Below are 15,208 nucleotides of genomic sequence, written 5' to 3'. Positions count from 1 at the left end.
ATACCAGGCAGTGATGCAACCAGTCAGGATGCTCAGGGTCCTCAGAACCTTTTGAGGATCTGAGGACCCATTCTAAATATTTTCAGTCTCCTGAGAGGGAATATATTTTGTCGTGCCTTATTCACGACTGTCTTGGTGTGCTTGGCCCATGTTAGTTTGTTGGTGATGTGGACACCAAGGAACTTTAAGCTCTTAACCTCCTCCACTACAGCCCCGTCGATGAGAAAGGGCTCTGTCCTCCTTTTCCTGTAGTCCACAATCATCTCCTTTGTCTTGATCACGTTGAGGGACAGGCTGTTGTCCTGGCACCACACGGCCAGGTCTCTGACCTCCTCCCTATAGGCTGTCTCGTCATTGTTGTTGATCAGGCCTACCACTTGTGTCATCGGCAAACTTAATGATGGTGTTGGAATCGTGCCTGGCCGTGCAGTCATGATTGAACAGGGAGTACAGGAAGGGACTGAGCACTCACCCCCAAGGGTCCACCGTGTTGAGGATCAGTGTGGCGGATGTGTTGTTACCTACCCTTACCACCTGGGGGCACCCATCAGGAAGTCCAGGATTCAGTTGCAGAGGGAGGTGTTTAGTCCCAGGGTCCTTAGCTTAGTGATGAGCTTCGAGGGCACTATGGTGTTGAACGCTGAGCTGTAGTCAATGAATAGCATTCTCACATAGGTGTTCCTATTGTCCAGATGGAAAAGGGCAGTGTGGAGTGTAATAGAGATTGCATCATCTGTGGATCTGTTAGGGCGGTATGCAAATCATAAGAGTTATTTCATAGATGTGATGTCTTCCTTATTATTCTACAATGTAGAAAATAGTAAAAATAAGGAAAAACCCTTGAATGAGTAGTTGTGTTCAGACTTTTGACTGGTCCTGTACAATTATTTATACATTTTTTTTTACCATAACTTTAAAAGAGGTTTTAATAGATATACTTTTATTTAATGAGATGGTTGCTTCATCCTTGGATGGTTTTTGCCAACTTTAGCAGAAGTAAATGTATCTACATAACAAAAGGTTGACAGCTAGGTATAATAATATATTACTAGCAGTACCCAGTACTAGCAGTACCCTGCCCATGCAATCCCCCCCTGCAATTCAAAAATGTGTTTATCTATTCATCTTTTTGGTCTCTGGATATAGCAATATTCAACTCCAGAGCATTTTAAAAAACTCCCATAGGCCTAAATTCCCATAGGATTATGGCACTGAAATGATGAACCTATGCTCATTTACAGTACAGTATATAAAAAACAGTACAGGTGGGCTCCAGATGAACTTTTCCCAACATTTTCAGTTGGTTCCACCAGCCTATGATTTGGTTGCACAAAAATTGTCACAGCGTCGCGCAATAGAAAAATACATTGTAATAATGTTATAAAGTAATTCACAGTGCTTAAAGGGTATGTAGTATAAACAGAACCACATGCAACATATGGATTTGCATTAGTATATGCATTAAAAGTCCCAATGCAAAGTTACACACCACTATTCTATTTTTAAGTTATTACATAAAACCGATCAAAGTCATGTCAGATTTTTTTGTTGTTGTTGGGGGTGAGCACTCATGACTACTGGTTTCAATTACATTTTCAGCCAACTTGCGAGCAAATACTTTACAAATATATTGTTACAAATCAGCTTGCAAAGTTGCTAGCAAACTAGCCTGCTAACATTAGCCCTACCAGCCTGCTAACTTCACATTAGCACTTCATGAGTCAGCCAGTTGCTAACAACACTAAATTAAATTAAACCAACTTAACAACATCTAACCAGCTATCAAAGAATGTTATATGCAGTTAATGTTACCTTAGCCAGCAAACTAGCCAGCCAGTTAACGTTAGCTATTTCAGCCAGCTAAGTAGCCAACCAGCTAACGCTACAAAAATCAAGAACAGCGAGCACAGGCAGTAACACAGAACAACTAAAACAATCATGGTTAGAACTATAAGCTGAGTTAGCCACCAAAAAAAGTGAGAGCCAGGGAGAGAGGCACTTCTGATGAGAAGCCAGCTAACTAGCCTTATCAGCTAGCATACCACTGCAAAGGAAACTTGCCAATTCCAGTGTGTGCAGTAAATGGGATAAGAAATAGGTTCCCAAATGAGGATAACACGTACTACACTGTCTTCAAGTTAACATCCAAAGAAATCAAACACGTTTTTACCTTTTCATTAACACATGTAAAAATCACTTTTGACATGGAGTGCTTTTTTTTGTTTATCAGTCACATTTCACTTTGTGATCACAGTCCCCAGAATAATGATAGTTAATATACAAGCAGCATTCCCCAAGAGAGGATGGCTTTCACTTCAGCAGTAACAAATTCATGAACTTCTTTGAGGAAAAGATCATGATTATTAGAAAGCAAATTACGGACTCCTCTTTATATCTGCGTATTCCTTCAAAGCTCAGTTGTCCTGAGTCTGCACAACTCTGCCAGGACCTAGGATCAAGAGTGACACTCAAGTGTTTTAGTACTATATCTCTTGACACAATGATGAAAATAATCATGGCCTCTAAACCTTCAAGCTGCATACTGGACCGTATTCCAAGTAAACTACTGAAAGAGCTGCTTCCTGTGCTTGGCCCTCCTATGTTGAAAATAATAAACGGCTCTCTATCCACCAGATGTGTACCAAACTCACTAAAAGTGGCAGTAATAAAGCCTCTCTTGAAAAAGCCAAACCTTTACCCAGAAAATATAAAAAACTATCCGCCTACGTCAAATCTTCCATTCCTCTCAAAACGTTTAGAAAAGGCTGTTAAGCAGCAACTCACTGCCTTCCTGAAGACAAACAATGTATACGAAATGCTTCCGTCTGGTTTTAGACCCCATCATAGCACTGAGACTGCACTTGTGAAGGTGGTAAATTACTTTTTAATGGCATCAGACCGAGGCTTTGCATCTCTCCTCGTGCTCCGACACCTTAGTGCTGCTTTTGATACCGTCGATCACCACATTCTTTTGGAGAGATTAGAAACCCAAATTGGTCTACACGGACAAGTTGTGGCCTGCTTGAGATCTTATCTGTCGGAAAGATATCAGTTTGTCTCTGTGAATGGTTTGTCCTCTGACAAATCAACTGTAAATTTTGGTGTTCCTCAAGGTTCTGTTTTAGGACCACTATTGTTTTCACTATATATTTTACCTCTTGGGGATGTCATTTGAAAACATAATGTTAAGTTTCACTGCTATGTGTTTGACACACAGCTGTACATTTCAATGAAACATGGTGAAGCCCCAAAATTGTCCTCGCTAGAAGCCTGTGTTTCAGACATAAGGAAGTGGATGGCTGCAAACTTTCTACTTTTAAACTCGGACAAAACAGAGATGCTTGTTCTAGGTCCCAAGAAACAAAGAGATCTTCTGTTGAATCTGACAATTAATCTTAATGGTTGTACAGTCATCTCAAATAAAACTGTGAAGGACCTTGGAGTTACTCTGGACCCTGATCTCTCTTTTTACGAACATATCAAGACTCTTTCAAGGACAGCGTTTTTCCATCTACGTAACATTGCAACAATCAGAAACTTTCTGTCCAAAAATGATGCAGAAAAATGAATCCATGCTTTTGTTACTTCTAGGTTAGACTACTGCAATGCTCTACTTTCCAGCTACCTGGATAAAGCACTAAATAAACTTCAGTTAGTGCTAAATACGGCTGCTAGAATCCTGACTAGAACCAAAACGTTTGACCATATTATTCCAGTGCTAGCCTCCCTACACTGGCTTCCTGTCAAGGCAAGGGCTGATTTCAAGGTTTTACTGCTAACCTACAAAGCATTATGTGGGCTTGCTCCTACCTATCTCTCTGATTTGGTCCTGCCGTACATTCCTACACATACGCTACGTTCACAAAGCAGTAGGCCTCTTAATTGTCCCTAGAATTTCTAAGCAAACAGCTGGAGGCAGGGCTTTCTCCTATAGAGCTTAATTTTTATGGAATGGTCTGCCTACCCATGTGAGAGACGCAAACTCGGTCTCAACCTTTAAGTCTTTACTGAAGACTCATCTCTTCAGTGGGTCATATGATTGACTGTAGTCTGGCCCAGTAGTGTGAAGGTAAACGGAAAGGCTCTGGAGCAACGAACCGCCCTTGCTGTCTCTGCCTGGCCGGTTCCCCTCTTTCCACTGGGATTCTCTCTTCTTCCCCCTATTACAGGGGCTGAGTCACTGGCTTACTGGTGCTCTTTCATGCCGTCCCTAGGAGGGGTGCGTCACTTGAGTGGGTTGAGTCACTGATGTGATCTTCCTGTCTGGGTTGACGCCCCCCCCCCCCCCCCCCCCCCCCCCCCCCCCCCCCCCCCCCCCCCCCCCCTTGGGTTGTGCCGTGGCGGAGATCTTTGTGGGCTATACTCAGGCCTTGTCTCAGGATGGTAAGTTGGTGGTTGAAGATATCCCTCTAGTGGTGTGGGGGCTGTGCTTTGGCAAAGTGGGTGGGGTTAAAGCCTTCCTGTTTGGCCCTGTCCGGGGGTATCATCGGATGGGGCCACAGTGTCTCCTGACCCCTCCTGTCTCAGCCTCCAGTATTTATGCTGCAGTAGTATATGTGTCGGGGGGCTAGGGTCAGTTTGTTATATCTGGAGTACTTCTCCCGTCTTATCTGGTGTCCTGTGTGAATTTAAGTTCTCTATCTCTCTCTCTCTCTCTCTCGACCTGAGCCCTAGGGCCATGCCCCAGGACTACCTGGCATGACGACTCCTTGCTGTCCACCTGGCCGTGCTGGTGCTCCCGTTTCAACTGTTCTGCCTGTGATTATTATTTGACCATGCTGGTCATTTATGAACATTTGAACATCTTGTCCATGTTCTGTTATAATCTCCACCCGGCACAGCCAGAAGAGGACTGGCCACCCCTCATCGCCTGGTTCCTCTCTAGGTTTCTTCCTAGGTTTTGGCCTTTCTAGGGAATTTCTGAATTTCTGTACAGCACTTTGAGATATCAGCTGATGTACGAAGGGCTAGATGAATAAATTTGATTTGATTTGAATAACAATTCCATCGTGAAATGCAATACTTTTCGTTATGGATGTTTGAGTTCCACTCTGAAAGCTTGCCGGCAGCAGCAGAGACATGCCACGCTTTGTTGAGGATCGCCAACGAGCCAGGTCCGATGAACATAGACCTCGGGCGGGTGTATAGGTGTTTAGTTAGGCTGTTACAGGCTCAAACTGCTGCTTAAACTTATCAAATTATCTCAACTCAGTAATGGGAAGTAAACAAGGGCAGAGAGTACAAGGGAACAACTTTGTGTTACAAAACCCTAGTGACAGTTACTGCTCTACCCTAGCAGACGGACAGGAATCAGCTTAGGGCTGGATGTGTGTCGATGGCAGCTTGACATTAGAAGGCTGATGTTGAACTGTGGTGGTATTCAGGTTCCTAGAGGAAGAGAGGGAGAAAGACAGAAATAGAAATAATGTTACTCGAATTGTCACACATACTTTGAATCATTATGACACAACATATTACCAATGAGACAATAACAATACTTACTGCATGAGTACTGTCTCAAGCCATTACAGAGCAGGCCGGAGAAGCTGAGGCACGAGGAGAGCCACCCGCATGTAAAAAAAGACCTACACTTTACATTATATACTCCCTAAATGCCTAGTCCTTCATGGGAGTCAGACCCCAGGATCCTGGAATCAGCTCCACCATTCTGAAGAGAGTTTCAACTTCCCATGAAGGACCAAGCATTTAGGGAGTATTGCGGCATGTATCTCACAGGAGAAAGCATCCGACGGAGTGAAACAGCATCCCTCTGGCTTTCTACGTGCAGACCATCTATCTGATGCTGTCTGGTCCAAACGAGTATGACATTGTTGCAGCCCATAGCATTGAAGGCAAGGGAAGCCAGTGAGCGTGGCCAGTGAGCGTGGCCAGTGAGCGTGGCCAGTGAGCGTGGCCAGTGAGCGTGGCCTCCCTTGACAAAAAAAGTCTAAAGAATTAGCCAGCCAGTGTTGAGCTAAACTGAGCGAGCTCAACTGTGAATGGTCCTGACACACCAAAATAAGTGTCAATGGAAGCCAGCTTAGATTTGGTGTAGCGCCTATCAAATCCCATTGAGAGCATTGACAGAAAAACTTGAATTGTTGCAACTCGTTGTGTTTTTCTCCGGTGGCAAAAATTGGCCCTTTCCTAAATTAGCCATGGATGTAGATGGGGATTGGGACTTGGGGTTTTACTTAATTGTCCGCACTGGCCCGTGATTATAATGGCGATTCTGATCAAACCATTAATTCATACATTGTTGTGCCCCTGGCCTGAGAGGATGGAAAATTAATATGTAGCTAGATGTAGAAGGCTAATGTTAACTAGACAATTTTGCCCATGAATGGAAGTTAGGCTAGTGGGCAAGCATTTTAGCCAGGTAGCCTAGAACAACAAAAAATGTAAGTGTGTACTGTATAACAGAGTGATAGACCGTTTTGTCAACATTAAAGAGAAGGATGGCATTGGCATTTCTCTACAAGTAGGGTGAGTCAACATGTTTTTCTACTTGCACAAATGCGCACACAGACTGGACAGAGGTTGCTATCTGGTTTTGTGATAGAACAAAGGTATAGTTTAATTTATTCTGCCACTGTGTCTTCTTATTGTCTTGGCCTTTAGACCTACATATCACGGTCACATGGCATATGAATAAACAGGTTATAGAGTAAACTACGCAATTATCACAACACAGGCTTTTTTTTGTCTTCCCCAGTGATTTTACACACGCACCGCTATTAAACGTTCACTATTTTGCCAACATGGTCTGTAAAGACACAAATCATAAACAGGCATGTCAACAATATTGGCAGACTAATAAAAAATTAACATTCATATATTTTGACTTGATAGAATATATATATTTTTTTTTACCATAGGTGGGTTTGGTCTTCACTGGCCAAATTGTGCATCCACCCTTCTTTGTCTTTGGGAAGGAGAGGGAGTACCTGAGCAGCTAGTCTTTTCTCACTGCCTGCATCCATCCACTGTTGTCATTCTAATGCAAGTCTGCAAGGTATGATCTCAAATAAAAATAAATGATAAAAAAATAAGCATAGGATACATTTGATGGGTTGCTGAATATTGATAGACACAAACAATGGAAAGGGCTTTGATACACTTGACTGTAATAATGACCATTTCAGTAGTTAGAAAAACGATATTATTTTGAAATGGCTTTACTAACTTTGCATGCATTCCCTTGTAAGAGAATGGCAGTGTGCTTCGGCAGGAAGTGCAACATCACTCCTTCCATCTGCTGCTAAGACCAGATCTCCACCCATTTCCTTGAGGGTTTTAGTTGGTGCCACTCTGCTCGACATCCCATGTGTTGAGGACTGCTGGCTCAAGGTGGTTAATGCTGGTGACGGAAGAATGTGCTGCAGTGAATAGTTGCCACTCCGATCATGCCGAGCATTTGGAGGACTTTGGTCGGCATACAACCTGACACCAATATGGCAGCAGAAAGGACTAGATTTCCTGGTGGCACCCTCTAGATAGGCTGGCTGGACCATTCTCTCACATGTTTGCACGACTTGCAGATCTGCATGATGTAGAGCGCTGTTCCTCTCGCTGCTGACGTAGTCCCTGAACCCGCCGCACCACACCCAACACAGACTTGGAAAAGCTTCATTAGTTGGTACTGGAACACAATAAATGTATTTTCTCATCCGGACTGGCTGAATCCTCAGGCTAGCTGATAGTGAATAAATATACTATGTCAGACATTTTTACAGATGCTGTAGGGCAAACAATGTCATCTTCTGAATCCTCAGCTGGGATGTTGTCCTCATCCTCCATGTCCTCTCCATCACCATGGATGTCCTCGTTCTCCTCCTCCTAACCCAGGTTCATCTCTTCATCTTCTCCAATTAATGTGCATTAATGTGCACTGGGACTTTGCCATACTGTTGATCACTTGCCATCCTAGACATATTTCAGTATGTGCACAAATGAAATCTGCTCAGTTGTTATGATATCTGCTCAGTTGGTATTGACAGATTTTTCACTGTAACTGCCTGGTCATGAGGTGAGGTGAGCAGTATAAATGTGACATATGAGAAGACAAAGCAAGCATAATATCAAATGCAAAGTAACTAGGGCAGAAATATAAAATGATGACTCACCAACGCTTCTTGTATTTGGCATTAGAAATTGCACCTGTTTGTCTTTATGACACGGTCCAGTTGGTCCCAATGCAGGTGGTGCGACCCGCACTTCAGACTGTAGAGGTAAAGAGACTATCCGAGAAGGTCTCTCAATGGGATAAGGCTCATCCTGGGCCCTGGGTGCTAGAAAATTGAGATTTGGGGTGGGGGAAATGTAGAAAATATGTTCATTATAATCTAAACATGCCAAATCAGTATTTAGGTATAATCTTCAGTCAACATCCATTTACTGTCTATTTTCACAGCAATTAATTATTATTTTACTATACTATATTGTGAATGTTATTTTCTTTAGGCTTAGGCCATTTTTTCCCCTTGGGGGACCAATCACGTCGAAGACTAATATATTTGCCTAACTCTTAATGTATTTATGAATACAAGTAATATTATGTACGTTAGCTTACTGTATATTTCTGAAAATATGTTATATCTAGATGGCTTTGGTTGTTACCTAACTGACTAAAAGTTTTTTTTCTTCTGTATTTTTCTAAAAACTGCATTGTTGTTTAAGGGCTTGTAAGTAAGTATTTCACTGTAAGGTCTACCTACACCTGTTGTATTCGGCGTATGTGACAAATAACATTTGATTTGAACAGGACCATCGGCAACAATTATTTTAGCTGACGTTAGCTAGCTAGGCAAGTTAGAGAGGTAGCTGGATGTCTCCCATGTCTCAATACCAGCAACGTGTCTATATGTTTTTGGAACAGTCACAAGTTGACAAGCTGGATATGACACGTTAGCCGAATTAGCTGGTCAAAAAAATATTTGATCATTATTAGATGTTTACCCGACACACTTGTTAAATTGATAGGTCATGTGAAGGAAATGCTATAACCAACCTCAGCCACATCTAGCTAAGTGGATGGTTCACTATTGTCTAGACATGTACACATATTCATGAAATACAATAGATGGCCGTAATCCCCTCCAGACACACCTGGCTAATTTGATGGGTCATGTAATAATCTGACCTATATGGAGTCTCTTGTTTAGACATGCAGCTAGGTAGCTAAACAAGGAACCGGCGTAATCCCAACTCATACTACAACAAGTACAAGCATTGTCAAAGCTGTAGTACGAATCTGCAAGTAGTTAAAGCTAATAAACTAGGTTCAATGTTAGCCAGCGAACATTAGGCTATAACTAGCAATGCAAATGGACTTCTGATTCGAATAATATTACTACACAGATCAACAATTTATAGTGAGTAAGCAAGCTAACTAACAGTAACTTGCAATTAAAAACTACTTGACAAAAGTAGAAACTTATTTCTGAAAATGTAGCTATACTCTTACCCATATACATGGATGAATGTTTCATGGCAGACTGGAACCATTTCATTAAATTTAGTTTGTAACTACATCTTTTGGCCAGCGTTGTGTCAAGTCACTACGGTTCACACTGACCGTGTAGCCCATCACTTTTTCCAACTAATCTGTTGATAGCGCCTACTAAATTCAGTGCATCAATGTTGTTGAGAAAAGTAGCAAAACTTTTGTAGTTCTCGATGGCTAATGTTATATATTTCAGAAATGGTGCAGTAGAAAGGACTGTCAACACATACTGAACAGCTCACGTTATAGACAGAAGCATGGCAGACCAATCCAAACTCATTTCCCGGTGTAACGGTTGTCATAGGTGGAAGAAGGTGAAGAGGACCAAGGTGCAGAGTGGTACGTGTTCATGGTAGATTTAATAAAGAAACTGAACACTAGAACAAAAAAACAACAAAGCGGAACAAAACAGTTCTGTCTTTGTGTGTCTGCACCAGACAGAAAACATCTACCCACAAACACAGGTGGGAACAAGCTACCTAAGTATGGTTCTCAATCAGAGACAACGATTTCCAGCTGCCTCTGATTGGGGACCATACCAGGCCAAACACATAGAAATACAAAACCTAGACTACAAAACATAGAATGCCCATCCCAACTCACGTCCTGACCAAACTAAGACAGAGACATAAAAAAGGAACAAAGGTCAGGACGTGACAGTACCCCCCCCCCCCCCAAAGGTGCGGACTCCGGCCGCAAAACCTAAACCTATAGGGGAGGGTCTGGGTGGGCATCTGTCCGCGGTGGCGGCTCTGGCTCAGGACGTGGACCCCATTCCACCTTAGTCTGGGCCCACTTAGGTGCTGCCTTTGGAGCGGCGACCCTCGCCGCCGACCCCGGACTGGGGACCCTTTCAGCGGGCCCCGAATAGACGGGCGGCTCTGGCAGCGCCGGAGTGAAGGGCGGCTCTGGCAGCGCCGGAGTGAAGGGCGGCTCTGGCAGCGCCGGAGTGACGGGCGGCTCTAGCAGCGCCGGAGTGACGGGCGGCTCTGGCAGCTCCTGACTGACGGGCGGCTCTGGCAGCTCCTGACAGGAGGGAGGCTCTGGCAGCTCCTGACAGGAGGGAGGCTCTGGCAGCTCCTGACAGGAGGGAGGCTCTGGAAGCGCTGGACAGGAGGGAGGCTCTGGAAGCGCTGGACAGGAGGGAGGCTCTGGTGCGTAGGGCTGCCACATGAGGCCTGGTGCGTGGAGGAGGCACCAGGTGGACCGGACCATGGAGGCGCACTGGAGGTCTCGACCACCAAGCCTGCACAACCTGTCCTGGCCGGATACTCCCCATAGCCCAGCAAGTGCGGCAGGGTGGAACAGACCGCACTGGGCTGTGCTGGCGAACCGGGGACACCGTGCGTAGGGCTGGTGCCATATAACCTGGGCTGAGGAGACGCACTGGAGACCAGATGCGCTGAGCCGGCTTCATAGCTCCTGGCTCGACGCTCACTCTAGCCTGGCCGATACGAGGAGCTGCGATGTAGCGCACCGAGCTATGCCTGCACACTGGGGACACCTTGTGCCTCACGGCATAACACGGTGCCTGCCCAGTAAACCTCTCGCCACGGTAAGCACAGGGAGTTGGCTCAGGCCCCCCCCCAATACATTTTTGGGGCTGCCTCTCGGGATTCCTTGCCAGCCGTGTTCCCTCAAAGTGCTGGCTCCGCTCTCCTGGCTGCCTCCACCTGTTCCCATGGGAGGATCCCTTCCAGCCAGGATCTCCTCCCATGTGTAGGAACCCTTCCCATCAAGAATGTCCTCCCATGTCCATGAGTCCATTCCATGCTGCTCCTGGTGACCATGCTGCTTGATCCTTTTTTGGTGAGTAGTTCTGTAACGGTTGTCATAGGTGGAGGAAGTTGAAGAGGATCAAAGTGCAGCGTGGTACGTGTTCATGGTAGATTTAATAAAGAAACTGAACACTAGAACAAAAAAACAACAGAGTGGAACAAACGAAACACTTCTGTCTGGTGCAGACACATTAAGATAGAAAACAACTACCCTCAAACACAGGTGGGAACAAGCTACCTAAGTATTGTTCTCAATCAGAGACAACGATTGCCAGCTGCCTCTGATTGGGAACCATACCAGGCCAAACACATAGAAATACAAAACCTAGACTACAAAACATAGAATGCCCATCCCGACTCACGCCGTGACCAAACTAAAACAGAGACGTAAAAAAGGAACTAAGATTAGGACGTGACACCCGGCATGTCCAGCCCATCCATTATCTCAGCCAATCATGGCTAGTGGGAAGGTTGCCACTTTTTCCATGGCTCAACCAACTAGGCTTGTAAATTAACAATTTTATTCATATTTTTATGGATGGAATACAAGTTTATTATTAAGGCAAATGAAAGTTAACATGTTCCAGAAGACATTTCTGCCAAAAAAAATGCATATTGATGAAAAATAAATGTTTATGTTCAAATCCCACTCCTGTGAAGTAGTGACGTGCAACATACGTCTAGTTTCCTGAAACTAGTCACATATGACGTAGAGAAATAGTGCATTGTGGGTAGTTTCAAAGATATCTGGAAATAAGTTAAAAAACACAAATACATAACTATGTTTGTAGTTATAGGTAAGCAAATCGGGACTATAACTAAGTTACTAAGACTTTGACCACACTGTGTTACTTTGGTGTGTAAAATATCATGCTTCCTACCCCTTAAATGTGTAGATAATCCTCTAAGAAAACCAATGGTCCAAACCTCATTCTCTATCATAGTCCGTTCAAAAGTTATTGGTTTTTACCCTTGTATGATGGCCAAAATTAGGGTGACTAAATCATTGGAGGCCAGAGAAAAAAAGTGGTCAAGCATAAGGAAAATTGCACAGCATCACGTCAGCTAGGCTTTCCCGTTGAACTCGTCATCTTTCTTCTCAAATCCGCAGGACAATATAGAGGTAAGTCAGATATCGATTTTGAGACATGATGTGTAATATTTTCATATTTTAGTATACACTTTTTGTACTAATGCGAAATTCCTGTTCTTTTCCGAGGACTTCTCACAAAAACAAACATATCTCTGTGAAATGTCAACGGAGCACTGAGCGTACTGCAAGCTTTTCATTATCAAAGCCTTTTACATTTAATTCAGCTTGTGTCATGCTAATTTATCTTTTTGCAACCCGGGGTAACAACTTTGAAGACAACAACCACAACATGTAACATCCTCAAAAGTTGTGGCAAGAAAGCTGCATCGCTCTGGCAACAGAGGTTGGTGCTTATTATTCGATGTATTTGGTTTTAAAATAATTTTTGGATATATCTGTCTTGGTAAAAGGTATTTTACAAGATAAGGAAGTGACATTTCATCACCAAAGCACGTTTTCACCTACCCTGGGTAGAGTGGGTGGACACCCTATATTGCTGCTATGATTTATCAGAGGAAGTGGAAACACAAAAACCATTGGCTAAATCGCTAAATATAATTTCCTGATAGTTAGCTGGGAAATTGATTAATCTACCAGTGCATTTTATCTCTTAAAAAACGTTGCAGCATACTACTGAGCAAGAGGATAAGTACATTAGAGTGTCTTGTTTGAGAAACAGACGCCTCACAAGTTCTCAACTGGCAGCTTCATTAAATAGTACCCGCAAACCACCAGTCTCAATGTCAACAGCGAAGAGGCGAATCCGGGATGCTGGCCTTCTAGGCAGAGATGCAAAGAAAAAGCCATATCTCAGACTGGCCAATAAAAAGAAAAGATTATGATGGGCAAAAGAACACAGACACTGGACAGAGGAACTCTGCCTTGAAGGCAAGCATTCCGGAGTCGCCTCTTCACTGTTTACATTGAGACTGGTGGTTTGCGAGTACTATTTAATGAAGCTGCCAGTTGAGGACTTGTAAATTGTCTGTTTCTCAAACTAGACACTCTAATGTACTTGTCATCTTGCTCTATTGTGCACCGGGGCCTCCCACTCATCTTTCTATTCTGGTTACAGCCAGTTTGCGCTGTTCTGTGAAGGGAATAGTACACAGCGTTGTACGAGATCTTCCATTTATTGGCAATTTCTCGCAAGTAATAGCCTTCATTTCTCAGAACAAGAAAAGACTGACGAGTTTCAGAAGAAAGTTATTTGCTTCTTGCCATTTTGAGTCTGTAATCAAACCCACAAATGCTGATGCTCCAGATATTCAACTAGTCTAAAGAAGGCCAGATGTTTTGCTTCTTTAATCAGAACAACAGTTTTCAGCTGTGTTAACATAATTGCAAAATCATTTCTAATGATCAATTAGCCTTTTTAAATGATCAACTTGGATTAGCTAACACAACATACCATTGAAACACAGGAGTGATGGTTGCTGATAATGGGCCTCTGTACGCCTATGTAGATATTTCATTAAAAATCAGCTTTTTCCAGCTACAATAGTCATTGACAACATTAAGAATGTCTACACTGTATTTCTGATCAATTTGATGTTATTTTAATGGACAAAATATGTGCTTTTCTTTCAAAAACAAGGACATTTCTAAGTGACCCCAAACTTTTGAATGGTATTGTATGTGGAGATGGCTTGCAGTGATTACAGAGGCTTGTAATAGGACTGTAATAGCTTACTCTGGATTACTGATGAGTGGTGAGCTTTCTGGCTCCAATGGCTGCTGGGGCATCACCCAGGTGGGTGCTACTTGTTGGTAGTGGAGGAGTAGCTACAAAGTCAAGGGGCTATGCTACAGAAGGCTGTGGAAGTTAGGGACATCGAGGTGCACTGCTAAAGGGCTCGGGCCCGGTCTGATCCTGACCCATGATTCCCCCTAGATGTGAACATCATCCTTCATCCCTGTAGCTACGATGCTGCCTCCTACTACTCAGGCCATTGATGCTGTCACGTCCTGACCTTAGTTCCTTTTTTATGTCTCTATTTAAGTTTGGTTAGGGTGTGAGTTGGGGTGGACATTCTATGTTTTAATTTTGTGTGTTATATTTCTAGGTGTTTGGCCTGATATGGTTCCCAATCTGAGGCAGCTGTCAATCGTTGTCTCTGATTGAGAACCATACTTAGGCAGCCTGTTTTCCCACTGAGGTTTGTGGGTAGTTGTTTTCCGTTTCAGTGTTTGCACCATACGGGACTGTTTCGGTTTTCATTTATTCTCTTGTTCTTTTGTATTTAGTGTTCAGTTTATTAAAGGAAATATGAACATGTACGACGCTGAGCTTTGGTCTACTCCTTCTTCCTCAGATGAACATCGTTACAGATACTACCAAAACAAACTGCTTTAGCTCCCATCCCGACTTCCTGATTTATTAACTGTCTTTGTTTACTTGTTTAATTACTTGTGTGTAATTCAGCTTTTAAATGCAATAACATAAGATTAGATGAGATAATATAGTACTTTTTGTTTTCCTTAAAGTGACACTCCAGTCTCCTTTGTACCTCATTTAACACCTGATTTACTTTATAAAAGGCACATCTCAATAGGTGGTCCAGGTAAATCATGACACAGCACAAGTGTGGGGTTGGCCTTTCCACTTTTGTTCTCTATTGCTCCTCAAGAAAGGGGCCAATGACATCACAAATTCCCGTTAGACCAGCTCCTTGAATGCGCTACTCCTTGAAGTTTGCCGTTGTGTCTAAAAAACACTATTTTGCTGAAAATATATATATATTTGACCCTTTACTGTATTTATACTTTGAACATCACTTTTCAACAGTAAAAGTTCCACAATTGCTGGAGGATGTCTTTAAAGGAAAATTT

This window comes from Oncorhynchus mykiss, chromosome 30 (genome assembly GCF_013265735.2).
Source record: "Oncorhynchus mykiss isolate Arlee chromosome 30, USDA_OmykA_1.1, whole genome shotgun sequence".
In the NCBI taxonomy this organism is placed as follows: Eukaryota; Metazoa; Chordata; class Actinopteri; order Salmoniformes; family Salmonidae; genus Oncorhynchus; species Oncorhynchus mykiss.
This window is presented reverse-complemented; position numbering follows the sequence as displayed.